The 27,671-nt window shown below is 39.0% G+C and overlaps 1 long non-coding RNA gene across 17 annotated transcripts in view; it reads left to right on the top strand.

Annotated features, from left to right (window-relative positions):
* The window catches only part of LOC108445840, a 116,668-nt gene that overhangs the window by 74,031 nt on the left and 14,966 nt on the right, over positions 1-27,671 (top strand). For 11 of the 17 annotated variants that reach the window (XR_001860840.1, XR_001860846.1, XR_001860847.1 and 8 more), the window contains 3 exons: positions 21,244-21,309; positions 23,233-25,852; positions 26,549-26,986. This is a non-coding gene — a long non-coding RNA (uncharacterized LOC108445840). The remainder of the gene's footprint in view (positions 1-21,243; positions 21,310-23,232; positions 25,853-26,548; positions 26,987-27,671) is intronic. The other 6 variants (XR_001860852.1, XR_001860848.1, XR_001860851.1 and 3 more) reach the window with 6 other exon arrangements.

Below are 27,671 nucleotides of genomic sequence, written 5' to 3'. Positions count from 1 at the left end.
GACATTCACTTGCCTGCAGTGGTTGGAGGAAGAGACAAGTCCCAATGCACTTGGTTTCTGCTCCTAAGTTGCCAGACACTAGTCTTCTGTCTTTGTTAGGCTCTGCTCTTAAACTGAAACTACTTCTTGTTCAGATTACTTGGGCTGCACCTCAGGTCGCAGACACAGAGGCACGTCTGAGTCAGTGATTTGACTTTCTGCATATATCTAAATCTCTTCTAACTCTCCCCTGCATGAATCATCTCTTAACCTGTGTTCGAGGGGTACTTTCAGTTTGAGTTGGCTGGTCAGCCCATGGGAACAAACTAATGTTTGAGTTGGCACAGTTACCAGCTACTGGTGTGACCACTCCATTCCATATATTATCCACATTTGTTCCTTCTAAGTTGTTTTTGACAGTTGTGGATGGCCTTGGATCTAGAAGTAAAATATGTGCTGGTCATGTTGCCTCTTCATTTCACTTCTAAATAATTTTTGAAAGCTGTATAAGTTTTTGATTGGCAGTGAAGCTGAAGAAATTAAAATCCCAAATCAGACCATGACTTTTCAGACATGGAAATACTGCTGTCTTGGTTCTTATTCTATTAAAGACTTGGAGATTCTTTGCAATATTAATTCTGATAAAGATTTAAACTACAGTATTGATTTTGGAGTTTATTATTTCTTATGTACTTACACTTTGGTAGGACTCTTTTATTATCACACCCATAGACTCTTGCTATTGCAGGGAATTATGGTCAACTACATTTATTTTTATTGCAGTATTAGGACTATTCTGATTGGCTAAACATACTGCAAACCCCCACTATTGCTCTTTGAATGAGAATTAGTTTTAAAGTCTCCTACTGTTTGTGAAATGCTTTTGCTATTCTACTGAGCATAATTTTAGTAAATCTCCTCTTTGTCTCTTGAGACTTTAATAATGAACTAAGATATTTTCCACTCTGACTAGGTTAATTTTGAAGACTCATATCCATTATTAGCAGTTCTGCTATAACTCTGGTGGTGTAAAAAGAAAGTAGGTATCAGAAACTCTTCCTTTAAATGTTTTTTTAAGAGGTACCACTAATGAGTAGAACAGTTTGGACAGAATATAAACTTCTTTGTCTTTAATACTTACTGCCTTTTATCTTCTCCCCAGCTATTTTTGAAACTTCAAAATTTTCTAGTTTTTCTCTTTTATTTTATTCTGTGCTCCTTCTATTCTTTTACATCAAAAGAATCCAAATTCTCCATAGCAGTTGCTTTCACAAACTCAAAATTTGGGGATTTGAGGTAGGTTCTGAAATTGCTTAGACATTCAGCCACATCCATCAAGAGAATGAAAGCAACACTAGTAGTAGTAGTGGTACTATTCATGACTTGTCATTCCATGTCTTAGATGAATCAAGTTTGAGAAGGTGTTTACAACAGATTTATGAAAAAGAAATGTTGAGCAAAAGAACACATTTAATTGCAAATGTTGCAGAAAATTTCCAAAAAATTAGGTGTTTAGTTTTACTTAATTAGACCCTGTGTAAACACATATCTCTTCCATTTCCTATAAATAGGTTGCCTTCCTGATTAAATTATTAGTATTGAGTAAAAACAGGAGAGAAAGGGGAACAAGCAGTGACTGATATAGGACAATTCACAGATGTTTATTTTGCTCATTCATGAAGCAGTTTCAATCTGATGATATATTTTTAAAAAGTTTTGATCAGTTTAGTGGGCTTATGTGATAAACCAGACTAAATTCAATAATCACATTAAAAAATAGGGGAAGTTTGACTGGATTTCCTTATTAGCTGTTTTGTTTGGGTTTTGGTTTCTTTGGGGGGGCGGGGGTTGGTTTTTTTTAGGAAATGTAGGGTTTATGACATATGGAATGATGGCTTAGGAATGTTAGATCATAAATTTTTCAGTTTTGTAGACTTTATAGATTTTTTTATCAATTTAATTTAACTAGCATTACTTGCTTCTTAGCATAAAGGTGGCAAAACATACATAGATTGGGATAAATACAATAACTGTTCAAGCATTGATTCTGAAGTTGTGTAACTAATATATTTAGCTGCATAACTACCATTAAAATAAATACGGTATTTCATAAGTGTGTTGTTACGTGGGTCAGGCCAATATTCCACAAGAACTACCACTCTGACTCAGGGCAGAGGTTAAGTTATATGATTTAGGGTTTTGTGGATTGAATCTTATACTGTTGAAATCAGGTACCTTTCTCTTCTTGGCTTTCTTACAAGTAGGTCCCAGGTTTGCATCAACTTATTAAATGTGGATACTGGTCATGAACAATGTAGGTTTTTCTGTGGAAAGACAAACCTGGTACTAATAATTGGACATTTTATACAAAATTACAAACAAATGTGTCCAAGACTGAAATGTCTTGAAAAGATTTTGCTTTTGACAGCTTGAATTATACCCTCTGTATGCATTTTAAAATCAGGGAGCAAAAAGATAGCAGGCCTCACCTCTCAGAACTTGTCAGTGCTGGTCGCTAATCTGTCAGGGGCGTGGTGGTGTGAAAATGTACCGTGAGCTAAGGACTACATTGGAAATACATTGGTGGTAATGCACACAGTGTGTCAGCGGTCCTCAGTCACCAGTTGTGCTGTTTACATATTCCTATTTCCCATCTTGAATATTCATAAAGATAGGCTGGCATTATTAGAGGGACCTAAAAAGAGGGGAAGGAATGAAAAAGAGAGAGCCATCTAGTTTTGATTTTGAAATTAGTACCAGAAGAGAATTAAAATTTGGTGCTTAAAAATATACACAGCTATTGAATTCCTGTATTGAATCATAGTTGATATTTAGAATGGAAAGAATAAATTGGGGTCTCAAGAGTCAATTAGACTCCATAAAAGACAATTTTAGGGGAAGAAATTATATTTATAATATGTGATTAGGAGGAATTTTTTTTTACACTGATAAACTAGTGAATTCTGCAGTTTTCAAACTAAGAAAGTTGACAGCGATTAAAAACTGGAAAATTTGGTGAATGACAGGAGGCTAAAATGCCTAGTGGACAGGAGAGAAAATGTTAATCTAAGTGATGCTGTGAGGTTTTTCCATTCTAATATATCCAACCTCTTTTTAATTTATCAATAAAAATATGTATGTTAAGGCATCTTTTAGGGAAGGAATGTGATGTGGACCGCAGAGGTAAAAAGCTCCTGTAAACACCTATAGAAAGTGTCTGGAAATAACTGTAAAAAAACCAACCAACCAACTGACCAAAAATCCTTTGTGACTTTGTTCTCCTCAAAATAATAGGGAAGTAATTTTTAGAATAATGTTTAAGCTATTACTTGATATTTGTTAAACTCTTTCTAGAATTACTCAATGTTTTATAATCCTTTCTTTCATAAGGGATAAGCGTTCACAATTTCTATATACTACAGTCAAATTCACCATCCCTTTTGATTTTGTGTATTATAATGAGCACATAGTACATATAAAGGCAGAATCTATTTTCCCAGACTTTGACTCTTGAACTAAAAGTTTCTTCTGTACCAGGACCAACATTTGGAGCCTGTTCAGGTGACATTGTCTAACTCTATTTAAGTCTTCCTTTTAGCTGATAAATTATCAATAAGGCCATTTTCAGTGTTTTATTTTTGTGCTTATTTTAGAGAAATGTCTAGAGGAAAAATCCATACGTACGCCTTTCCTGTACAGCATTGCAATTTCTTGCATATTTCTCAGAGTTAAAAATCAAAAAGATGAACATTCTAAACTTACCTACAGTGTACACTGCATGCTAAAGAAGTTGTGTGGTTTTTTTTCTTTCATGGACTCATTTTATTAAGTGACTATTACTACCTGCTTTTTTATCCAGATTTTCCTTTGTTTTGGGAGGAGAAACTTAACAGCAGTTCTTTCCTTTTCATGACTTCTGTCACTGGGAGTCTTTCTCCTTTAAGAGTGTGAGACAATCATTTTAGAGATTGCTTGATGTTTCGAGAAGATTTTGCCAAGTAGGGTCTGATGTCTTGCAACATGACCTAGTTCTAATTAATTTTGTGCATTTGGGACTCAGCATTGGAGGGTGGAGTTGAATCCTGCAGACATGGGTGGAAGGCACTCATCATCTCTGCAACACAGAGGTGCAGGAGAGAGGACTGTTTGCCGTGAAGATTACTCTGGTAGTGGTTTGCTGGTCATTCAGCCTCCAAAGGTCCTGCTGTCCCCAAGCTGTCTGTGTGCTTCCTCTTGGAGCTGCTCATGTCTTAGCTGCTGTGCTTGTGCTGCTGCTGGGTACCAACGCTCCTTTAATTGTCCTCTTGACTTTCACTAAGTAAAATTGGTGAGCAAAATGGTTTTGGCTGTGAGACCTAAGGTCTCACAAATTTCCTGGTGAGCAACACTGGTTTTTACACAGCTGGCTTGTATCCGTGGCTGGTCTAAGCTGCAGAACTGAGGGAGGGATTCAGCTTTGCTATCTTTAACCATACACAAGTTTGCTGACTCAGGTGCTTCTATATTAAGTGTGGAGAGAGACAGGCACGCACTTCTAGTGCCATGCTAAGATAAGAGGAATGAATCACCTTTCAACATGCCAGCCTGATGCACAGTCAGCACTGATGTTTAGCTGCTGAATGAATGAAGTTTTGTAGGAGGACTCTTGTAAAGAAGGCTGTGTTCTGCAGAAGTCTGCAGCAAAGTCAGCGTGCAAGTTAGCTCTGGTTTTCTTTTATTCTCCATGTAACTGTTTGTTTTTGATTGGAATGACAACACCAAAAAGTGCAAGTAAATCTTGGCATATGTTTGCCATCAGGTGACTTAAATGTGCCCCCCTCATCTTTCATGCTTTGGCACATAAACAGAAAGAGCAGAGTAATAGGTCAGAAAGTTAACTATTAGCCAAGTTTCAAATCTTGCTGATGAGTGATGGTGTTTCACTGGCCTGGCAGCTCTCTCGTGGTGCTGGTGAAGCAGGTGTTTTAAGCCAGTCATCAGTATCAGATACAGCTTTTAAATAAACTCATCTATCATGAGTATTCATGTTTGGGCAGCAGTTGCCCAGCTGTGCTTAGACTGTGACACTGAGCATGTCAAGTGTCACCTTGCACAGACAAGCTTAGGAAAATGTTTCCCCAGGGTTGTTAATATCCTCGCCAATGTGAGTCAACAGACATCTTCTGACAAAGTGTGGGCAGAGAGTGGGGGAGGAAAATGCACTGCATGAACTAATATAAATTCAGGCTGTGCAAAATCCCTATGGGCTCCAAGGCAGAATCAGTGTTTGAGGAGGATTGCAGGTAGTCCTGTGGTGATGGAGGATGAGAGGGATTCACATCTGACCAGGTATAAAGGGTTTAGCAGATCAAATGCTTTGCTTCTGTCAAACAAAAACAAAAAAAAGGGCTTCTTATTAAGAAACTACTTAATGAAGAAGCAGAGAGAACAGAAACATTAGCATTGAACCTCTGCCCCCTCACGACGGGTTTTGAGCCTGTGTGTGTTCTTGCTTTATCTCTTCAAAACAGACATGGGTTTTTTTCAGAGAAAAACTCTGGAGATGAGCACTGACTACATTAAAATGTCATCTCACAGAGCAGGGGCTTTAAAATGGGATTTTAACAGAGTATTGCCCAAGAAGGCCCTGAATAGTAAGCCGAGATATAATGCAAAAGGAGACCATCTTACTTAAATGAAATGGGTTTCATTAGCAAACCTCTAAACACACTAGATATGGGTAGACTGAAGTTACATGTAGTATTCTCAAGCTTGGTTGTCCTAGTAGGTCATTTTGAGTTTTCTGCTCCAGGTTCACACTTAATGTGAAGTTTTCAGAATCACTGTAGCCTTAGAAGATGAAATATTCTTGAGGGGGAAATATATAGCCTTCTAATTTAAAGGGAAGTATGTCTCATTGGTGTTAAAATATAAAGATCAAATTATCATGGAGGTGATAAAAGTGGCATCAAGTTAAATAAACCTGGGTCTTCAGTCAAACTTTCATTTAAACAGTTTGTATCTCGATGAATCTCATGCATGGTACTTCTGATCAGTTTTTGTGAGGGTTTTTTTGCACATAAACAGAAACCTCTGCAGTAGCTGCGAAAGCGGGTATCACCTGTATTGCTCTGGTTTCCAAACTGTTGCCTGTGGAGGCACTTGTTTCTTTCGGTTTTCTCCCACAGACTGTGTGTTCTGGGTTTATTTAAAGCTTTTGTACTGTAACGTTCATGTTGCTAGGGATGTGGAAAATGTGAGGTTTAGGGGAAGGAAGAAAAGCATTACACTACTTTACCAAGTGTGCCATGCTGTACAGAGGTAAATGTGCTTAGCTATCATCAGAAAAAGATTCCTTGTGCCGAATTTTTTAAGTGAAAATCCAAAACTGTACTTTGAACTTGTCTGCAGCCCTCTTTTATAGCCATTTGTCTGCTTTTCTTCTAGGTGGGTTTTTTTCTTAGAATTTGTGGATTTTTAATTTTTTAAAATTTTTTTATGCTGGTGTTGCCTTTTCCTGGTCTTAGAATTAAGAGCCAGACACGGTTAAGGGAAAAAGGGGTTTTTACCTCGGTATTTATTTAATGATCCTTGAAGGTGCACCACTTTGCCAAGGTGGAATGCACCAAAATGCACACACATGATAAATCATGTATACAATTTAGAGGGCTTGCAAATTAGCAGATCTATCAAAGATTCCCCAATGAGAGGCTCGAATGAACCCCCCCATCCCTAGGAATTCCCCCCTGGATGGGCCTGTCTTAATTTACAGGATGTGTTCTAGAAAAGGCCTTGGTTTCTCAGGATGGCATAGGGCTTTCTGGCCTCCAGCTGCGAGGCCTCCAGGATGTTTGGTCTCCTGGTTTAACAGCATATTGGGTCTAAGCTAAGTTATCAGACTTAAGGAATTACAAGTATGCATGCTAAAAGCACTGGGGATACATAAAAGCTATATAAAAGGGTATATAAAAAGTATATAAAAGAAAATGCAAAAAATCATCATGGCATCACTGGAATATTTGCTCTATTATCTCCTTTCCACATGAATATTTGCATGAAATATATAGGCCTGTATCTCTGAAATACACTGGGACCATTTAGGTCAGATGACAAGCAGTAAAGTTGTCCCCGGAACTGAAATACAAATTTGGCTTCAGATTGCAAAATATTCCCAGAATAACACTCCCTAGAGTTTAAAGCATATGCTAATACATTCATATTAATTTGAATGGCAAGCCCTATTTCTGTCTTTGGGCTGAGACTTAAACCAATAACGTGGCTAGGGGATTATTGTTAGTTGAAGAAAAAGTATTATCTCCAGTTACACAGAAGACTGAGAACTGTGAAATCTAGAGGAAAAAGCTCAGTAGAAGTATCATTTTGGAACAAAAGGGGAACAAGAAGAAAAAAAGCCATGAGCAATATTCATGTATTCTATGCATAATGCCACATATTCTGTTGGCTTCTAAAGTCCTTCTCATATTCCTTTTTGCTGTTCCATAGCTTTCTCTTATCCATATGGGTGAGATGCTCTGATGTTGCCTAACTGCAGCTATCAGTTTTGATTTACTGATTTCACCAGATGTCAGACAGCTGAGAAGCTGGCTCACGTTATCTGTCTGAAAGTCTCTGTGGGTGAATGACTTCCATGGACTTCAGAGAAGATCAAACCTGTACCTGGTGGAGAGGCTGTAGAACAGAAGACACAGTTCTTGTTTCCTGCTTGTGCAAGCAAGGCCTATCTCCATCGGATTAGATGGATTAGAAGTTCCCTGAAGCTGCAAATGAAATGAGACTCAAAAGCAGCTATTTAGTAACAACATAGCTAATGGAAAATTCAAAGTATGACAGAGGTCAATAAAGGGTGAATTCTAATTGCACAGTCCCAAGGAAATAACAACCTTTTGTGATAAATGCTCAAAGAAAGCACAGAGAAATAAGTTGCTTGCATGTCTTCTTAGATATTAAGATCTTTTATTGAAAGTGTAAACACTGTAGATAAGTGTAGTTGGTATAATTGAAACAGCAGAGGGGACAAATTTTGTTTTAAAGAATTGGCAGTGATACAAATTGTTCAACCCTCAATGTTTAGAAGCTCCTGAAATTGGCTTAAAAATGAGACTTGACAAATAATCACTGTTTTCTTACATTTTCTTTCTGAGCCATTAGATATGGGTCACATTTTGTTTTCCCAGTTATATAATCCCTGGACTCTAGTCCTAGTAGCTTGAAAAATACCTGTTATTGTCTGCCTGGCAATGAAACTGTGAGAGCTAACAATAGCCTGAAAGTGACACTGAGTCTTAAAAATACAGGATCAAATTTTGCAGTTTGTCAAACAAAACTTGTTCAAATCTATGGGTCTGCAACAGAGCTGCTGGTTAAAAAGGGGGGGAAATATAGTTTGATAGCTGGAAGCTGAATCTGATGCTTAGAAACAGAGGTATAAGGGGAGATTTCAGTTAGCTTTCAGCTGCAGCCTGCCTACAGCCCATCTAATCCAGTAGCTGCTAATTCATTAGGATAACCTCTGAGAGGATTAGTCTGTATGAGCCTGTACAATGGCCAGGAGTGGCACTTGGTGCCGCGGTGCTGCCTGCCAACGAAGGCAGAGTGACTGCAGCTGGGGCGGGTTTCCAGGGCATCCCGGCTGCTGGGGCTGCCGTCTTGGCACAGAGCCAATCAGGCTTCCCTTTGTCTCCACAAGGGTTGCACGCTGCCAGCATCACTCCAGGGTGAAAAGCCTGGTACTGGGCCCTCCACAGAATGTGACAGCAGAGTAAATGGCTGGGAGGCACCTGCTCACTCCTTTTGCACGCCAGCTCCACTGAGGATGGGTATCTCCTCTCATCCCTCCGTTCCCTCCCACATCTGACCCCTTTTTTTTTTTTCTCTGTTAAATTTGATTTAATCCTTCCAACATTTGTCCCAGCTTTTGGGGACTTGTGATAGATGGGAATGAAAAGACAGCTTTCTGATTGCAGCTAATCCTGGCGCAGAACATGGAATGGGTAATTAAGTGGGAGCCGCTGGGTGAGCGCTGGGCAGGTGGCTGAGAAGCCTCTTCATGCACAGGCCAAGTCCCACCTGAACTGTGTGGAAAAGGCAAGGATGTGCATTTGCAACAATCTCTTTGCACGTCCTGGGCTAGATATTCTGCTCCCTGGGCATGTAGGTGGATTTCTCCTGACACAATTAAAATTTGATCCAACTTCTTCAAACCTAATTTCTTTAACTGTTTGAAGCCCCTGCATTCTGCTCTCCCTGAGTCTATTCCACACTCTTTTGGATAGATGTAAGATCACTGCATTTCTGAACAATATTTCTGCCACTTTGTTGTGTCAGAAAGTGGCTGTTAAAGCTGATGAAGTGGCTGGCCCAAAGTCGCAGGCAGCCTGAGGCAAGCACCCAATTTCTCTCCAGCTGTGTTGCTTTTCTCCTGTTCCCCTTGTACAGGATAGCAGAGGGCCTGCAGACATGAGGCTCCTTTCATGGCTTCTGTACCAGCACCACTTCATCCTTGTCTTCAGTATAGCCAAGTCACTGAGCCAGCCATTGCTCCATCTCCTCCAGGCTGTTGTTGGCTATTTAGTGCTTCACCAAGGGTACAGAGACAGCAGCTGGCTACTGATGTAGATGGGAATAAATTTCCAAAACAGAGATGGAGGAAGATAAAGGACATAGTGGCATTTCTTTGTCAGTGGCAGCTGGCAAACTGTAAAGAGGACTGAGGTTTTGAAGGGCACTCAAATCCATGGATTGTGGTTATCCGTTGGGACATGGTGATAAAATGGGGAGCAGAGGGAACTCTGATAAACTGGCTTGAATGGGCATCATGGCAGGCGGACTGTAGGGATGAGAAGCAAATAAGTGCTGAGGGAGAAAAATGGGCAAGGAGATGCTCATGAACTCTGAGAACAAAGTGAGAAAGGCAGGCTTTGAAGAACAAATATACTGATGGTTTAAATATGTCCAAGCTGAGAGGTAAAGCCCTTTCACAGATGTTAACAGCTCTTCCAAAATTCAGTCTAGTAGGACAGAAGGGACTTTCAAGTGAAATGAGTAAGTGGCTGAGTACTCCTCTGATTCCAGTGCTTGTCTCTATTTTGAGGCTAATAGTAGTAAAGCTCAAGAGGGAAGGTTTTCAATCAAGTAATTGTTCTATTAATTGCGATGCACATTTAAGTGCCAGGGGCTGGTGCTGACTGCAGAGAGTTGCAAAAATTCAGTGTGCTGAGAGGAACCATACAATGAAAGGTAGATGCCTGATGAAAATTTAACTTTTCCTGTCTTCTATAGTGCCTTGTAAATTAGGTATAGCAAACAACATCATTTCTCACAAAATATTCCTGTCAAGATATTGCTCCTCATAAATCATCAGAGAAGGTGACAAACAAGTGCTTGTGCTGCTAAGACAGGCTGCACAGGTCCTGCTTAAGGAAAGATTACTCTGAAACCTCTTGATGTCTTTGGGAAGCTTCAGGTTTTTACATCTTGTGCAGTAGAGGCAGAGTGTTTTGGGGGTACACTCTTGTATAAAGTCATCGGCCTTCTCAGTTCACCCTGGTGAACTGGTGGGGATCTGGTGTTGGGATCTGTATGCTACAGCTGTGCCTTCAGCATGGCTCTGGCAGGAGTCTCTGGCTCTACTCAGATTCCTTCCATTCACCAATGCCCTTTTCCTCCTCTGGAAGAGTAGGTGTGTGCAGAAACAAGCTCTCTTTGCCTTCAGTCCAGCCTTTCCTTAGTTGTCAGCCCTGTGAAATCCATAAACAAAACATTGCCCCCTGATTTCAAACCTGCTTTGTGCAGCACAACGGCAGACACCCTTGATGCAAGATGTTTTAGCTTCAGCTAATAATTCTGCTCCATTGATTTTCACATTTGATTTGGGGAGAAGCACTGGCTGCACTACATGTATTGTCTAGCTCCCATCAAGAGCAGTGAGAACGCTGGTGCACAGCAGCAGTGGCTGCTGTGCCTTGTGCTTTTATACTATTCTTTATTAACAATAATAAATTAATAATAAATTCATTTTTAGTAAAGAAAATAAATCTGGTAGGGCCCTGTTAATGGGTTTTCAATGGCCTTATAAAGCAGGGCATATGTTGCTTGAATTCTTCCCACTCCAGCCCTTTCCAGCTCTTTCCCTAAGCTGCAGTAGTAATTATCTGTTTGGGGTGCCTGTGATATTCATAACATGAATGCACTTTCCATAGAGAAGAGCTCCCTCACCTCCCAGCAGGATAAACCCAGGACTGAAGTGCCTTGACCACTGTCACAAGGTTGACCATCCAGGAACAATTGATTTCTAAATGTGCTTGAACCTTGCATGACCTGAATTATAGCAGCAAATATTACAAGCTGGGACATCTGGTGGACAATAAAACTTTTTTTAATTTGTTTTTACATGAAGCAGCTGTATTTGAGCAGATGACCAGGGGCTGTGCAATCAAAGTGTGAATAGCTGAATTAGCAAATTATATTGGGCTTCTTAAGCACTTATTTGAATGCTGCATGCTCTTTTTAAATTTTGCTTTATTAACATCTACCAAAAATGCAGCAGTGTTGGCATTATGGTTATTAGTGACTTATTTGCTTCATTAAAATTTACAGCACGTTTTACCTTCACCATCTGGGACAGCTTCTCCCATGTTTAGGGTTAAAATGTAACTTAAATCCAGGCCTAATAGTTTAAAATAAAAGATTTTATAGATAAAACTCTTTTATTTTGATGCCGTGTTACCTCTTTTTGCTAGTGTGCAAACAGAATTCTATTTTGCTCAGTTACTGTGGTACAACTTAGTGCTAGGATACAGAAAAATATTTCTGCTTTAAATAAAAGATGTTGTACATAAGAAAAAGCTTGATCATGCTATTACTTGACAGCTGCAGCTTATGGAGTATGGCTGGGGTGGGAATTAGACTACTCAGAGAGACTTCAGACTAAGGGACTTTCTGGGTCACTGAGCCTAAACCTCTGCTATTGCAAGTAACTACCTTGGATAATCCCTTTCCAAAGAACTGGAGCAAGAATAAGCAGTGCAAGAGCGAATATGGTGAGAAGCAGCAAATAGGAGCACCCGCTCATACCTGTGCAGGGCTGGGAGCACTCTGCACTCCCTTGGAGGAGAGAGGCCTGAGGCCAAAAAGACTCTCCCCAGAGATCAACAACCTTCCTCGGGTCATGGTGACAAAGTGAACCACCCCCAGCATGCCTTGTTCCTATATGGTAATAGCCTGTACCCAGCTGGCTAGTTGGTTCCTACCCCACCCCCTGCCTTTCCCATAAAAGGCCCCTGTTTCTGCCCCTAAGCAGGGAGTCTTGTCTGTGGCCTTTCCTTCCCAGGGGCTGCTGGACAATAAAGGCTACCTCTGTGGAATTGCCAAATGAGGCTCCTGTCTCTCTGTCCCCGAGTTCGCCTTGGGTGATTTCACAAAGAGCTGAATCACAGGAGCTGGAGTCACTTGTAGCAGAGAAGTTTCTACACTTGCTGAAATCCCCTGCTGCCCAGGGAGGCCTGCCACTGCCCCTGGAAGAGCTGTTCTTTGCAGGACACTCTCTCTAGGAAGGTCGTGGCACACCAGTGCTGACCAGCAGCGGACCCCCTGTGATACTGAACCCGAGCTAATGTTTCCAGATTTGTGTTGCCTTGCTCCTAATCGTTTTGAAGTCAGAGTATGTTTTCACTTAATTGCACATGCATAGCTTTTAATTCTTCCTCCCTTTTCCTGCTTTGCTTTACTGTTGAGCAGTGAGGATGGGAAACCCATTTTCTTATTTATTCAGGCTGGGAATGTGGAAAGGATGTGTGGTGAGAGGGCAAAAAGAAGGGAGAGGGAAAGGAACATTTGATATACTAGTACTAAGAACTGGTACTAAGAGTGTCTTCCCCACTCTTTTGAGTCTGAAAAAAAATCAAATTTGAAATTCAAAAGAATATATTTTTTTTATTACTCCTTGGGAGTCCAAGCATTGAAAAATGCATTCACTGTTTTTTCCCCTCCTTTTTATTCTCTCATCCCTCACCTTTTTTTTCTGCAAAGAAGACATCTGTTCTCCACAAAATAAAAATTTGAAGTGAGCAAAAAAAATATTAAAAATTGGAGTCCTTAGCAGCTCTATGAGCCCACGGGCCCCCATTGGGTCATAATGTGGGAGCTACAGACACATTTGGGTATCTCAGGATCTTATGGGTTTACATGTGCTCTTGTGACTTTTCCCTCATTTCATCTGGTATTTAGATGTGCTGGAAGAATGACGATAGCCTGGACATCATGGGAAGTCCATACCCTTGTGTGTTTGTGATTTCATACTGGTGCCTTCTCATGAGGAATATTTGGAGATCCTTTAGATTTAAGCATTCTCCTAGAAATGCAGTTATGTGAGTTGCCTTTTCTGCCTCATCTGCTATGGCTCTCTAGGCTTCAGTGTGAACTTCATGCTGCCTCTTTTCTTCTTTAAAGCCATTGTATCTAACAGATGGGGTTTTTTTTTTTCATTTTTTCTGTTTTGTCTTGCATATCTTCAACTAATTGTTTATAAGAGGAGCTGCCCAGAACTACCTTAGAAGGGAGAACACGATGAATGCAATTGATTAATAATAATCTGATCAAAATTGCTGAAGCTTTTCTCTTTGAAGTGATTTCCTGTCTTACTACCCTTTAAAATTCTCTTACGAGTATATAGTGAATAAACAGGAACGATGTGTGTAAAATACATATAACACTGATTGTGGTGCATGAATTTAAATGGAGAGCAGGTTTCAAATGTAACTTCAACTTTTCTACCGTTTGTATAGATTGGATTCAGTTGGAAAATGGATACAGAGATTTTTTTGTTTGTTTTTTCCAACTGTATACATATTTGCATATATTTAATTCTCCAGTTATAACACTTGGTTACTCCCACTACCTGCAGATGTGTCAGAGCTATTGCTGCTTCTTTACTTCTCTGTAATTTTTATTGACTCTAAATGATTATAAATTCAATATTCTGCTTTTAAAAACTTTTCTTTTGATGAAATAAATGTCAACCCTCTTTCAGCTTCTTGGTAGATGTGCTTTGTCTCTGCTTTTCCTCTTTTTAGACTGCTAAAGGTGATTCTTAAGATCCTGAGATGAGTGGAAAGCACTACTGTTTTGGGGTTTTTTGCCATACTTGTAATCTTCTACATGTGTTTCTTGCCTTTGTCTTGAAGGTTTCTTGGCTTCTCTCACAAATGAGTTTCTCATATTCCTGTTTACTGCTCTGTTTTAAAATGTTTTTTGTTCTACCCATTCCTTTCTCTTTTTACTTCTACCTGCCCACAGTCTTTTTTGCTTCTCAGTGACTGGAATTAGAGCATGCAAAAGCCACCACCCTTGTTTTCCTACTTCTGTTTTTTTACAAATACTTTAATGCAATAGACTTGGCAAACGAGGGGTTTTGTGTGCTGAGTTTGTTTGTGAGTGGGGTTGTTTCTCTTATGCTGTGTTAGTCTGTGTGTTATCAGTTTATGGTTGAGCTGCTCAGGAGGTCTAAGCCCTCTCATGAATAATAAAAAAAAAGATGAAAAAGAGTTGTTATTACAAAATTATCTTTAAAATCCTAATGAACATTTGATTTTTGGACATGCTAGTCCTGGATAATGGACAACAGTTGTGTGAAGATAAATGAAGTTTTGTTTGTGTGTGATGTGAAGCACTACAGATTGATAGATCAATACTTAGATGCAGTTACAGGCAGAGATGAATGCTAAATTAAATATAGGTTCCTGAGGGCTATAACACAGATGTTGCATTATGGAAATGTAGTTCTAATACATTGGCCTACCTTCTGTATTCTTTAAAGCAATATTGCTAAGCATATCTGTTTTAAAGGTCTGTCTTTCCCAGGCATGGGCAACAATCCTATGTCAGTTTTATGCCTCATAATCTGAGCCTCTGCCTTCAGTCAGCAAGAACTGAAATTTTTCTGACTGCAGTTGAGTTATACAGCATCTTATTGCACAAGGGGATGGACAGTTCCCATGTAATATCTGTTTTGAAACAGTTATTAGAAGACTGGAAGCCATAAAAAAAGGGGGAAGAACATCCAAAAAAGGGAAGGACATAGAAAGTCACAATCTTTAGTAAAACTTTTGCAAGTATTCTTTTTCAAAGTGAAATAGTTCCATGTGCCTGGTTTATACCTGTTCTTGTCATTCATGGAACAAAAACCAAAGGTACTTCCCATCTAGATGATTTTAAATATGAGTTTTAAAAAAACTCCGAACAAAAGAAAAAAAGACAAAAAAACCCAACCACAAGAAACATAAAGACTGAAGCTCTCAGTTAGCATAAACTGTCATTCCATCACTGGGATTTGGCAAATTAGGTACTCGATAGAAGGAATCTGGGTTGGAGTGCAGTAAATGGAGTAAATCATGCAGTTGCTTAGCTGGCAGGGAAAATGGTCTCATCTTGATTTCTCTGTTCCTAAAATTCTTGTAATAGAGATCAGAGCCAATATACAGTGGTATCTTTTCTTAATACAAAATTTACAGTCATAAAACAATCTGGATGAGAGACTACAGTAGAATATGAATTTTCAGTTTCATATATAAATAATCCCATCTCTTTTGATTATTTAAGCAAATGTTTAAATTTCAGTGTGTGATCCCATTGATCTCCCATTGAAAAATTATGCACATATGTTAGGTGTTCATTGAATAATCAATGTTATTTGAGAAACAATTGTTTTTATCTTTGTCTTTTAGTATTTGTAATCCTATGAACTCTGTCACTGTTTGCAAATTCTGACTTTGAATACCTGAATATGGCAGAAATCTCAAATATGGGCTTTACATCGGAGTATATGGTGTCCAAAGGCTCCGACATCATCCATCTATCTATCTATCTATCTATCTATCTATCTATCTATCTATCTAATCTATCTAATCTATCATTTTATCTATCTATTTATCCTCATGTGTGACTGTTTTCTTTGTCAAGTTCATCCCCCTTCTCTCTGAAGTAATATGTAATCTTTCCACCATAACTCACTTTTCAGTGAAAACTTTCAATTTTTTTTAGGATATAAAGCATACAGAGGTATGAAATTGAGGGGGAATGAGCATTTTATAATTCTTTAATCCCACTTTAGAATTACAGAAAGCACCGACCGATATATGTTGCTCTTCTTCAAAAAGTGTAATATCTATCTGTTGTGTCCCAAACCCCTTAAATTCCATCTTCACATGAACACTAATTTTCAGGACAGGGGAGAAGCAGGAAGGAATGGCCATATGGAAGAAAATCAGATTAGACCTGACCCCTTCTCCTCTAAGTTTGGTGTAGAATAGGAGCCAGAAGATTTCAAGTTGATCTTGGACAAATAATTTTCTTTCTCATTGCTTCTCTTATCTTTCACTTCTTTGTGCTCCCTTTATTTGGACTGTGATTTCTTTGGTGAAGAGATATTGTGTATTAATTTCAGAATGACATATGCAGTGAGGCAAAATTTGTCCTGTCTCACAGGGGACTGCTGAGTGTGCTGTCCTCCTCCTTCATACTCCTGAAAAGTAAATGCATCTTAGTCCTGCCACAACCTTTGGGCACACTCCTTCAGCTGTGACTGTTTTATTACCTTTGAAAGCTCCAATCTGTTTTTTTTAATACACATTTTAAGAAGTCTCTTCAGCTGATGCATTAGTTTATAATTGTTATTAGTTTAAGTAAATTTATTATTAGTTTATTCTCTTTTCTGGATGTTCCAGAGCTGTTCCGATATTGAACAGGTTAAGAAAGAAGTAATGAGTGTCTACTAAATCCAAATACTGAAGAAGCTCATATATTTTACAAAAGAAAAACACTCAATCCCCAGTGCCTTGGAAATCTTATTCTTTTAGAAAGCATCAACAATTTTTATTGATATTTAGAATTCAAATAAGAAAACACCAAGACACAGAGGCTCTTGTGACTGTATCAAAGAAGACCTCAAGAGAAAGTCTGTTCAGAAGTTTGGAGGACTCCAGAAAACAGCAGCCTGCTCTGGGTATGAAGTGAAATTCCAGTTCAAGCCAAGTCAATGAGAATTTTGTGACAAAGAGACAACTAAAAATCACTGTCATCCTTATCCAGGTTTTTTCTTGAAGAAGTATTGGACTTACCAACAGAATGTGTAGTCTGGTGCATAGGGAAAACATATTTGCCTATTAGATAGCCACATTTTTCTTTGCCCTCTCCTCATTGCATGACAGATAGTAACTATTTTCCTGTTATGTTTTTTTTCCCCTTTCTTTCCCCCGTTTTTGTGTTGCTGTAGGGTCTTTAAAATTGGATGGGGGAAAATAAATTGTGAGGTTCTTTGCCATTATTGTAAAATGAAATCTTGGAGAGCTTTATGGGGACTACCTATAAAGAGGGAGTCCATAAAAGAGCTGTTAATGAGACTTTATTAACCTCAGACTATAGAGCATGAAATATTATGGTATAAATAAATGTGGTGCCAGCACCAAGCTGCCTAATAAATGGCATGACAGAGGGGATCATGTGCCTAGGGAGTAATGACATAGAGCATTTCCCGTCTAAGTCACTATTTTAAATTCACCATGGGTTGGCAGTGACTGAAGGCCATTATTATCCAATGACTCTTAAATAGGCTATGTGAAATAAATTGGAGGTCTTGGTTCATTTCCTTAGGTTAGGCCTATGCTCCAGGTGACAGTAATTGTCATCTAAGTTCAAGGCTCAGCACAGGAGCTGCACTTGGAAAGGATGTGGCCAAGGAATCAGTCTTTTGCCTCCTGCCTTGTCCCCTTCCTCAGGACTCTACAGCATTGCCATGCTGTGGTCTGAGAGTTAATACTGAGGGTTCTTGCAGAGGCTCATTCTTTGGATAAGCAAAAAGCTTTGTTTCAGACCATTACCAATAATATCCTCTAAGGGCTTCTTTCTGTACCCTGCTCTGATAAATTAATGCTATATTTAATAGTACTCTTGGTACAAATAAATGAGATAACTTATGGAAATATGTATATCTACGGTGAATATAATGAAGAATGAAGTCCTTTGTAATTACTAAATTAATTTAAAAGGAATAATGATTTATTATAAAGTCTTGCTTGGCAGTAAGGAAGAAGATGTTTGTAAGTCTATTTCTAACTTTTAAGTGGATTCTCATCATCTAGTCTAATTAAATGGCATGCTATTAGTTTTTAATAACCTGGGAAAATGAAATTACAATTTTATAAACCATTGACTAATGATTTCTTTAGCAACCTCAAGAGAATTAAATACATAAACCTATAAGAAAACTAGCTTAAATTTAAAAAGGAAGCAAACAGCAAGGTAAATTCATGAATGGACTCTATTCAAGAAGTAAAATGAAAATATTAGAAAGAAAAGGGAATGTCTTCTCTCCAAACTTGGTGATTTCTTTCTTTTCACTTATGCTCACCTTTGTAATTTATTTTCTTTTTTTTATTTTGAAGTAGTCTATTAGCAAATGGAAGAATGCCAATGGAAGAATGAGGAGGAGTGGATTTGCTAACATTGTCCTCGTGAAGCAAAGTAAACAGAAACAGGTTTAAAACTATTAGTTTGAAATGTCATTGAGTATGTAGTTTTAAAAAAAAAGAAGAAATTTAAATTTTTCCCAAGTTTTCCCTTGGAGCTTTTTTTTTTTTTTTTTTTTTTACAGGGAGTAAGGTTTCATTAAAAGTATCAAGTAGCAGAAATTTGTAGATCACTTGCACTTGTACCATAAAGAAAAGAAAAGACAAGACAAGACAGACAAGACAAGACAAGACAAGACAAGAAAAGAAAAGAAAAGAAAAGGAAAGGAAAACAGCACCAAGATGTGCAGAACTGTTCATCAAATTTACATGCACCAGTCTGGAAACTGGAAGTGAAATAGTTATACAAGGTGCCATGATGCTCTCTCCTGGTGTCTGGAGTGGGTTGTAGTAGTCCTGTGCTGGATATTAGATATAATCAGTACATGGAGATGTAGAGCAAGGTTATGGTGGGATTTTTCCTGTACTCTCATTCTTTGGCAGATCTTGAGTTATAATATGGAAAGTAAGCCTAAGATGTACCAAGTCCTGGTGGACTTCAAGGTCAGTTAGGTTCTACAGAATGAACGCTGTAAATTAATTTCAAAATAGGACAGCAGACAATTACAAGGTAAAAAAACCTACCAACCTCCTCGAATAAAAATACCCACAAATGCCTCCAAATACCTGCCCTTCCTCACTTGGAGGGAAATTAAACTGTTTGCATTTATTTATTTATTTATTCACTCACCTCTCCCCCTTTGAAATCAAGACTGTAGACCTGAACAGGAGACCTCAGCTGGGACTTAATTAGAGGAGCTTGGACTGGGAAATGACAGTTTCAGTACTATTATACTGCTACGCCACAGCCTTTACTGTTGTTTCTGCTGTGAATATAATTAATGCCCTGCACCTCTTCTTAATAGGGGCAGTAACTCTAGTGTGGAGGCTTTATTGCTCCACGGCCCAGGGAGAATGCTCCTGCATTTCTGGGCCCAGTGTCATCTGTCAGGCAGATTGGCCCTGTCTCTGGGAAGGGGAATTACACACTCAGTTAAGGCAGTTGTTGCCACATGTCTTGTGGGAAGGCAATCATTTATCAGACATATATCAGATGCATGGACTCTTTTTTTTTTTTTTTCAGTGCTGTATTGCTCTTTCTCTCTCCCCATGCATTAACTGGTGTACCATTATGGCATTCCTAGTTTCGTTAGTCGCCATAGGAAATCTCGTATTGTGTCTCATAGGCTACATTTTCTTCATCTGGAACACAAAAGGGAGGATATTTGCTTCCTGATGTGGAGCAGCAGCAGCTGCAGAGCACCTGCCAAGCTACAGTAAATGGCAGTGTGGCAAGGAATGGGATACCTCTAAAAGAACAGTCTCTGTAAGACACTTTGACATCGTCAGTGGTAAATTAGCCATGAGGCTATTGAGCCTAATTCCCTGATTTTTCACTCACAAGAAGAACAAGGAAGGACCTATCTGTTACCTTCCTCAATTTCCCCTGATACAGCGGCAGTAGTTGACTTGCAACAAGGAGGAACTGGTCAGCAACATGGCGTGGATGTTTATGTGTGTGCTTGGTTGGTTGGGTTTTTGTCACTTCCAAAAGATGTCTCTAGCTTTGGAAAGCCTTAAATGACAAGTAAGATCAGATGCCACAGCTGCAAGTGTGAGGAGGTCTGGCAGAAGAGTGGAAGCTTTCATTAGCAGCATGTGTGTTTTTTTGAGACAACTGAACGTAATTCCTACTATACATGGGTGAATTGTTGTGGCCTGATGGAGAACAGGAGTTTGTTCAGCTTTTAAATCTATGGTTGGTGTAGTAAGAGCTGGGCTCAGAGAAGTAATGGGTGGCTGCGTGGACAGCATGCTCCACCAACAGTGGAGCATAGTGTAAGAATGGATAAGAACTGGAAGAAATTCTCTTCATTTAGCTTAATTGTTATCTGTCCCCCTACTCTACCACAGCCATTATCCAAATTCTCAGTGAGAGAGCAGGATTAATCATAGAGTCATAGAATTATTCAGGCTAGAAAAGACCTCTAAGGTCATTGATTCCAGCCCTTAACCCAGCACTGCCATCTTCACCATTAAACCATATCCCCAAATGCTACAGCCATGTGCCTTTTGAACAATTCCAGGGATGGTAAATCCATAACTTCCCAGAGAGCCAATTCCAGTGCCTGACCACCCTTTTAGTGAAGAATTTTTTCCCAACAATTAATCTAAACCTCTCCTGGTGCAACTTAAGGATGTGTCACCTTGTCCTGTCGCTGGTTGTCTGGGAGAAGAGACCGACCCCCACCTGGCTACACCCTCCTTTCAGGCAGTTGTAGAGAGTGATAAGGTCTCCGCTGAGCCTCCTTTTCTCCAGGTTAAACACTCCCAGATCCCTCATACAATTTGTGCTCTAGGCCCTTCTTCAGATTTATTGACTCTCTTTGGGCAAATTTGTTGTCCTTGGCTGTGTAATCAACATGCAAAAAGAGATTATCCTTGCTAAAAACCCCCAGTGATAAGCACGATGTGTCTGAGTAAACAGGAGCCATTTGAGGATGATAGGGAAACTTGTACATTATTTATCTATGAACTTTGAACAGGACAATCTTAAACTGCTTTCCCATGTATTTTTTCTTGAATGTTGCACCAAAATCTAGTCCTGAAAATGCCTAGGCTTCTTGGTAGAAATGCGTGATCTGCATGTAAAACCAAAAAAAGTCTCAACACTTAAGCTAGCTAAACCCTTTTCCTTCTCTTACAGATGTATTTTTCTGTGCCTCTTGAAATGCCTGGGAAGTAGGAATGAAGTAGGAAGTAGTCTTATGTGGTAAGCCAATACTTTCTTCTTCTGCTGATTTTCCAGGCAGCTTCTGGTGGAGTCATGTAAGAATATGGCCCTTTGCTGCTGATCAGAGCAGCATTGATTGATTCCCGCTGCATACTACTTCAATGCTCTATTGCTACAAACTGTTGGAAATCTTATTCAAAAGAATTAGCTTTCTCTTGAAGAAACAACATATAGCACCAACTTGTGTTCTTGTTGCTCTCAGTTAATGGGAACATACAAAATCTGAATTTTGCCTTTGGGCTGTGGGGTATATTCTTCTTCCCTAAACCGCAGGCATGACTAAGATGGTGTTTCAAGGCTAATAGTTAAGAAACCAAAGTAGTTTCTCCATCTGTCTTTGAAGTAGAAGCAATCTTTGTTTTTTGCAGGTCCATACCACATTGTACATATCCAAGTGTGTACAAGCCAAAGAGGCAACAGTTTCACAAAGCAACCAAATTTGAGACTGAGATGCCCTTATAGATTTTTAATCATCAGCCTCTAGAAAGGTTCTGTTTGATGGATGTGAGGGAATATTTATGTTTCTTTGTCCCTGTGCATTCCCTTTACCACACGTATTAAAGAGTTACCTCTATGTTCTCATATTTAAATGTGAATGTCATATGTTTGCACTGCTAATTCCTTCTTAAAACTGCTTGATCTGCTCATGTTGATTTATACTTATGTTTAATAATTTCTCTACATGTTCTCCATTGTTGATTCTCTAAATGAATGATTTTAACAGTACTGGGACTAAACTAATATGGAAAATTGCTGTTGAGAAAAAAGGGGGAAAAATGGTCAGTAAATTAGTCTTCTGTGATCTCTGGTCAAAACAGAGTTTTGCCAAGTGACATTAAATAACAACTGGGCAAGACAGAAACCTTGACAAATAAGCTTTCAGAGACTGTCCAGCTGTAATGCCTCTTCTACTCCATTAATAATTTTTCTAGAGTATTTACTTATGTGTTTTTCCTGGTATAATCACACGATTCCTTTCAGCCTTCTATTAGGCCTGGCTCAAAGCAGATTGTCACAAAATGCCTAAATTATTAGCTTTCTTGTCTAGCAACATTTGGCTGAAAATATGTGGTCAAACTGCTGGTTTTGTGCTTTGCATAGCTCAGGAAAGAGCAAGGTTTTTTCTCAGTTGAAGAAGGGGATTTCAGAGAAGGGGATGTCAAGACTGCTCACTCTGATGAATGTTGTTGCAGCCAGGTTTTTACATTAGTTTTCATCAGTGCCATATCCAAGCACTTGTGTGTTAAGTTTGTGTCTGCAGAGCTGATCACTTAAAATAGCCTCCACTGCTAACAATCTCTTTAGATTAATATATCCAAGTCATAAATCACCATGAGTTTAGATAGGAATGACCATAATGATTGTTTCTACCTCCTGTTCATTCCTATTCCTCCTATAGCTTACATCCTACCTTACATTCCTTGCATATTGCAGGAAAAGCATATCTGTACCAGAATTTACTGAATCAAGTACATCCAGTCTGTGTAGTTATCTATTAAATGGAATACATACAGCATTTTTTTTAAGCTGGCTTCTCTGCTCCATTTCATTTAAATGAGGCATCAATTTAGATTGATAAAATTAGCAGACACACTGCATGTTCTACAGACTCATAGGTCGCTGTAAAACTTTTTCAGTTTCCAAATACCAGTATTATTGGTGCATTCCCATTGTAACATTATTCACCGGTTGTATGTTGGCCATATGAATACTATAATTTAAATTTCTTTTGAATAGACTGGCTAGAAAGCATTTTTTAGGCATTTTATCTCCTTGGTACTGATGGTAAATTAAACAGTTACTCATTTGGGCATTCTTTGTGCTGGTAGAGGCATTTTGTTGCAATTTGGAAGAAGGCGTAGTCATCAGTTAATGAATTTTTTAAACCATGTGTTTTTTTAGTGCTTGGCTCTTCACCTTGGAAGAAGGGTAGGTTTTCTGTGCTAAATGAGAATGGAAATACTGCATCAGTTCAAATTAAACACAGCATGCAGATGAGACAAAACTGTAGTGTCTGTGAGCACACTTTCAACGTAGCACTCAGAGCTGCTGGAAAACCTACAGAATAAATGGAGCCATAAATGTAAGCAACCATAGGGTTCCACTGAGCCCTGTGGTGTTTGTGCATTGCTGCTGCTATAGGAACACACCTCTGAGGTGTCACTGCCATTTGGAGGAGCAGGTTCTCTTCATCAAGAGCTGCGCCGAAATGATGTGTGCACAGCTCCCTCTGCAGCCCAGCACCTCCTCTTCAAAAACCATTGGGATCACAGGAATGGATGCTTCTGGCTTTTGATGACTTCGTCGCTGGAAAAGATGTTTTGTGTCTCAATCCTTCTCACCAGTGCGGACTTGTTCTTGTCTGTAATGAACTTGCAGATTGGCATGGTTGCCCTTTAGCGCATTAAGGATTCTGATCTCAGTTGAGGGCTTTTATTTTCCTGGCCTTTTTTTTTCCATCGTGGTAAGTGTCTCAAGCCAAAGGTGGCTCCATGCCTGCTGCTTATTGGAGCTCTTCCCAGGCCACCCCATGTTTTTCATACATGAGCATATTTGTTAACTTGAAAAGTAAGTATGAAGATAACTAATGCTTCTCCTCTATTCCCTCTCTTCCTTCACCACATTGTACCCTCTGGTTAGTTCAGTCTAACTGAAATAACACAGAGAGGATCCCCCTGGTTTTGCCTCCCACTGAAATGACAGCATATTTCTTTTACCTGTGTTTACTTTCTGGCTGCATTCCACTCCTTTAGTTTACGCCACCTTTCTCCCCCGCTTTCTGAAAATTATTTGTTTGGATATGCATCTTTTTCCAGGAGAAGAGTGTCTTAGAAGGTGGAGGTTAAAGACAAGCACGTAGAATTCGGGAATTTAGTCCCCATGCAGTGATACTGACAGTCCAGGGAGCCATATTTGAATGGAAAATTGAGAGCAGTAATTTGGCTGCTTTGATTTTTTTCATCAAGCAACCTGCCCTGATCCTGAACCTGCATGTATAGGAAAATTGTTTTGGACACTAATTTCTGGATTGTAAGAGTTTGCCTGTGCAGACTAACAAAGGTATAAACTGAAGGTACCTCAGGTAAACAACGTTACAGGTCTGTGAAACCACATATTTTAAAAAACCCAACAAAACATGGCCTAATTTAATTTTGCTTAATTTGTTTCTGCAACAAATTAAACTAAAACAAATTTAGGTTGCATTTATGCTAGGCTTTTAATGTGGTTCAACCAATCCACTTGAAAGGATAATTCAGATGAATTTTCCTGAGTCTGTCATGGGGATGAGAAATGACACACAGCACCATGCAGTCCAGTTATATCTCTCAGGGTACCAAAATGTATAGTTATGGCAATGAACATTGACTACATACAGAAAAAGAGATCAAAATCAGTAGGAGCATTGGGAGGAAATCAGAATCAGGCGAGGCAGAGGAACTGTTGTGGGGGGCAAATCTCCCAGATAATGACCTTTCTTGCGGCTTTCAAGGCCACCAAACGGACTGATTAGTGACCAGATGTTTGCTTGCTGGAAGGTGGCTCATCTGAGAGAAAAAGCCAAGAAAGTAAAGGTTTGGGGACCAATGCTGGAATCTTTGTTGTGATCAAGGGAAATCACTTTGCACAGGAGAAGCAAATAAAATTTGCAACCTGATCCTGAGTCTGCTCTGATGTTGGAACTTCCCGGAGGCAGAAAATACTTTGCAGGGGTTTTAATTATTTCCAATATCTCCACTTCCCATTTATCCTACCAAGCTAGAGTATGGAGAAAACCTCAGGAGCACCACCTTTTCGGAACACAGTTCTTGTGCTTCCAGCTAAAGGTACTAAATGTAAACATGCTATTTGTGGGTTGCCTGCAATGTATTTCGAGAGTTTGGTTTTACTAATTATTGCAATTGTTTCATCTTTATAGATAGTTAACTCTGCTATGGAAAGGGACCCATTTAAGCAGAGGTAGGTTACTCCTGGAAGATGCAGCTGCCATTTTGTGAGGACCTACCAGAGTGGCCTATCAGAGAATTATGAGAGTTAACCGGTTTACTTTTTCTCAAAAGTTTGTTTTCTGGTAGGTTTTCACCTCATCTGCCATTTGGGATACACTACGAGGAAAAGAGGAAGGACTTGTATCAGAGAAACAGCCAGACATGTACTTGTAGTTAATCTCAGTGGGGTGAGTGATTAGGATATTTTGCCTTGTACACTTTTTTAATTCCCAATGAACCTCAGCACAGCAATCTCTATGACGGATGGAAGACCAGATTCTTTTTCTCTCTCTGTGTAAACTGTACAAATTTTGTGCTTCTTTTAGAATTTTGCTTTTCTAACAAAGGAAAAACAACAGAGGACCAGAAGGTTTGCCAACCCTGATAGCATCCCAGGAAGGTGCCTGCTGGGGAGAGACAGGAGTATGGAAGATGTGTCTGACTGGGGGATTTCCTGCTGTAGGTCAGCAGAAGGCCACTCCTTGTCCACTTGCCTATCATGTATGTTGGATTGAAATGGCTTTTAATTTGCACAGGTATGATGAATGGGAGTAAAAGTCTCTTTCTCATAAGTCATGGTAATGAATAAAATAGAAAAGCAGGAGTTAGGCCTGCTTGCGAATAATGTGTAGCTGCAGGTACATCTTAGGAGCTGGATAATACTCAGAGTTTGTTTTCCCTGCAGCCTTAAGTGTAACAATGTAAGAAGACAAGGCAAAGCTACATGCCTGTATAATGCTAAAAATATCAAGTTAGAGTCCTCAGGCTTTAGGTCAGCTGTTCAATAGCAGCTGAAAGGAAATCCCTTCTCACCCCCCACCCCATAGTCTGTACAAATGGGTTCTTGTACACATACAGAACAATGTGATGCCATGCCTTTTAATTAGGGCATATAAATCAAAGTCACTTGCCTTTCTCCAACCAGGTGAACTATTTTCAGTGAAGAATCTACTCAAAGAGGAAGTTGTACAGTCCACCCTACACAATTACACAGATAAAAGTATAACGAAGAAATGAAATTATATATGAAAGAGATACAACCTCCCCCTCTTTGATACAAATACATTTTTGGTTTTTTTCAGAATACTAGAAATAAATTCGAAGATAGGAAAGGCCTTAAGCACTAGGCTAATTGTATTAACCCCTCCAGATTTTTACACTTTTTCCATTAAAAAAAATCTCTTTTCTCCTCTCTTCATTGGAATAAATAGCTGCATTTCTTTTCTCTACAGGCTGAAGATGGTGAATTGAAACAACCATAATGAGTGTGGCAGTCAAAAACAAGGGCATTTACAAAGGATAATTATTGCTTAGATTATGAATATCAAATTTCTATTGACATGAAAAAATTACATCTTACAGAGATATTATAAGCATTGTCATTCACAATGAAGCACGACAGAAAAGATTTTACTCTCAGCTGCCTGTAGAATTAAGTCACATGAGCCATTCTTTCTTCAGAGAAATGTGAAGCTGAAACTTAGAAGGATGCATATTTCTATGTAAAAATAGCATCATTTCCCTTCCTTGAATTTGGTTCAACACCAGCATGGAGAACTGCTATATAGAAAAGACAGGTGGGGAATGTAAAATTCTCAGCGTGGAAAGAGTTTCCAGTTCCCCACCCACTGTTACCTTCAGCCTCATTTGATTAAGAATGTTCCTGCCAGGTAAGTGGGTTGGAAACTTCCAAAACACTTTCTCCAATGAGTGACTGAGATCCTAGATCTCTGATAGCATTTCAAGTGACAGCACCAGTGGCAACCTCAAAGTCTTAAGGACTGAGGAGGAAAAGGATGGATATGCATAGCCTTACAGTTCAATTGAAAATAATGACAGTATAAGCAATATACTACATCTTGTATATATGGTATTTTGACATTCTTTTTTTTCTGAAAAGTGAAAAAAATGCATTTCCTCTGTTCAAGATGTCCTTTAATCTTGCTGTCACTTCTTACATAAATCCAAACTTATTCCAGGTATACAGATTTTTTAAAGGCTGTTAGTAAGAAAAAAATGCTGAGTGTTTTAATCCTTAGCAATCCCACACAAAGTTTGTCATAAGATTTACAGCCTCTCTGTGTTTTAAGCAGCATTTTTTGTGTGCTGTGGTCCATAAGACATTATAACTTGACTATGATGTCAAGAAAAAAATCTCCCAGAAAATGTATAAGCTCATCTATAACCACAAATTAAAAATAGAGAAAGTAATAATTGAACATTCAAAATGGTCTAATTTTGCTTAGAAATGAGAAGAAACATAACTATACTGCTTAAGGTGGAATGTAGTCCTTCAAGCGAAAATTGAAAAATTTAGTTGTATTTCCTGCTTCTAGTGCAGCATATTTTAGCATT

Source organism: Corvus brachyrhynchos, unplaced genomic scaffold (assembly GCF_000691975.1).
Source record: "Corvus brachyrhynchos isolate BGI_N302 unplaced genomic scaffold, ASM69197v1 scaffold43, whole genome shotgun sequence".
NCBI classification, from domain to species: Eukaryota; Metazoa; Chordata; class Aves; order Passeriformes; family Corvidae; genus Corvus; species Corvus brachyrhynchos.
This window is presented reverse-complemented; position numbering and strand designations above follow the sequence as displayed.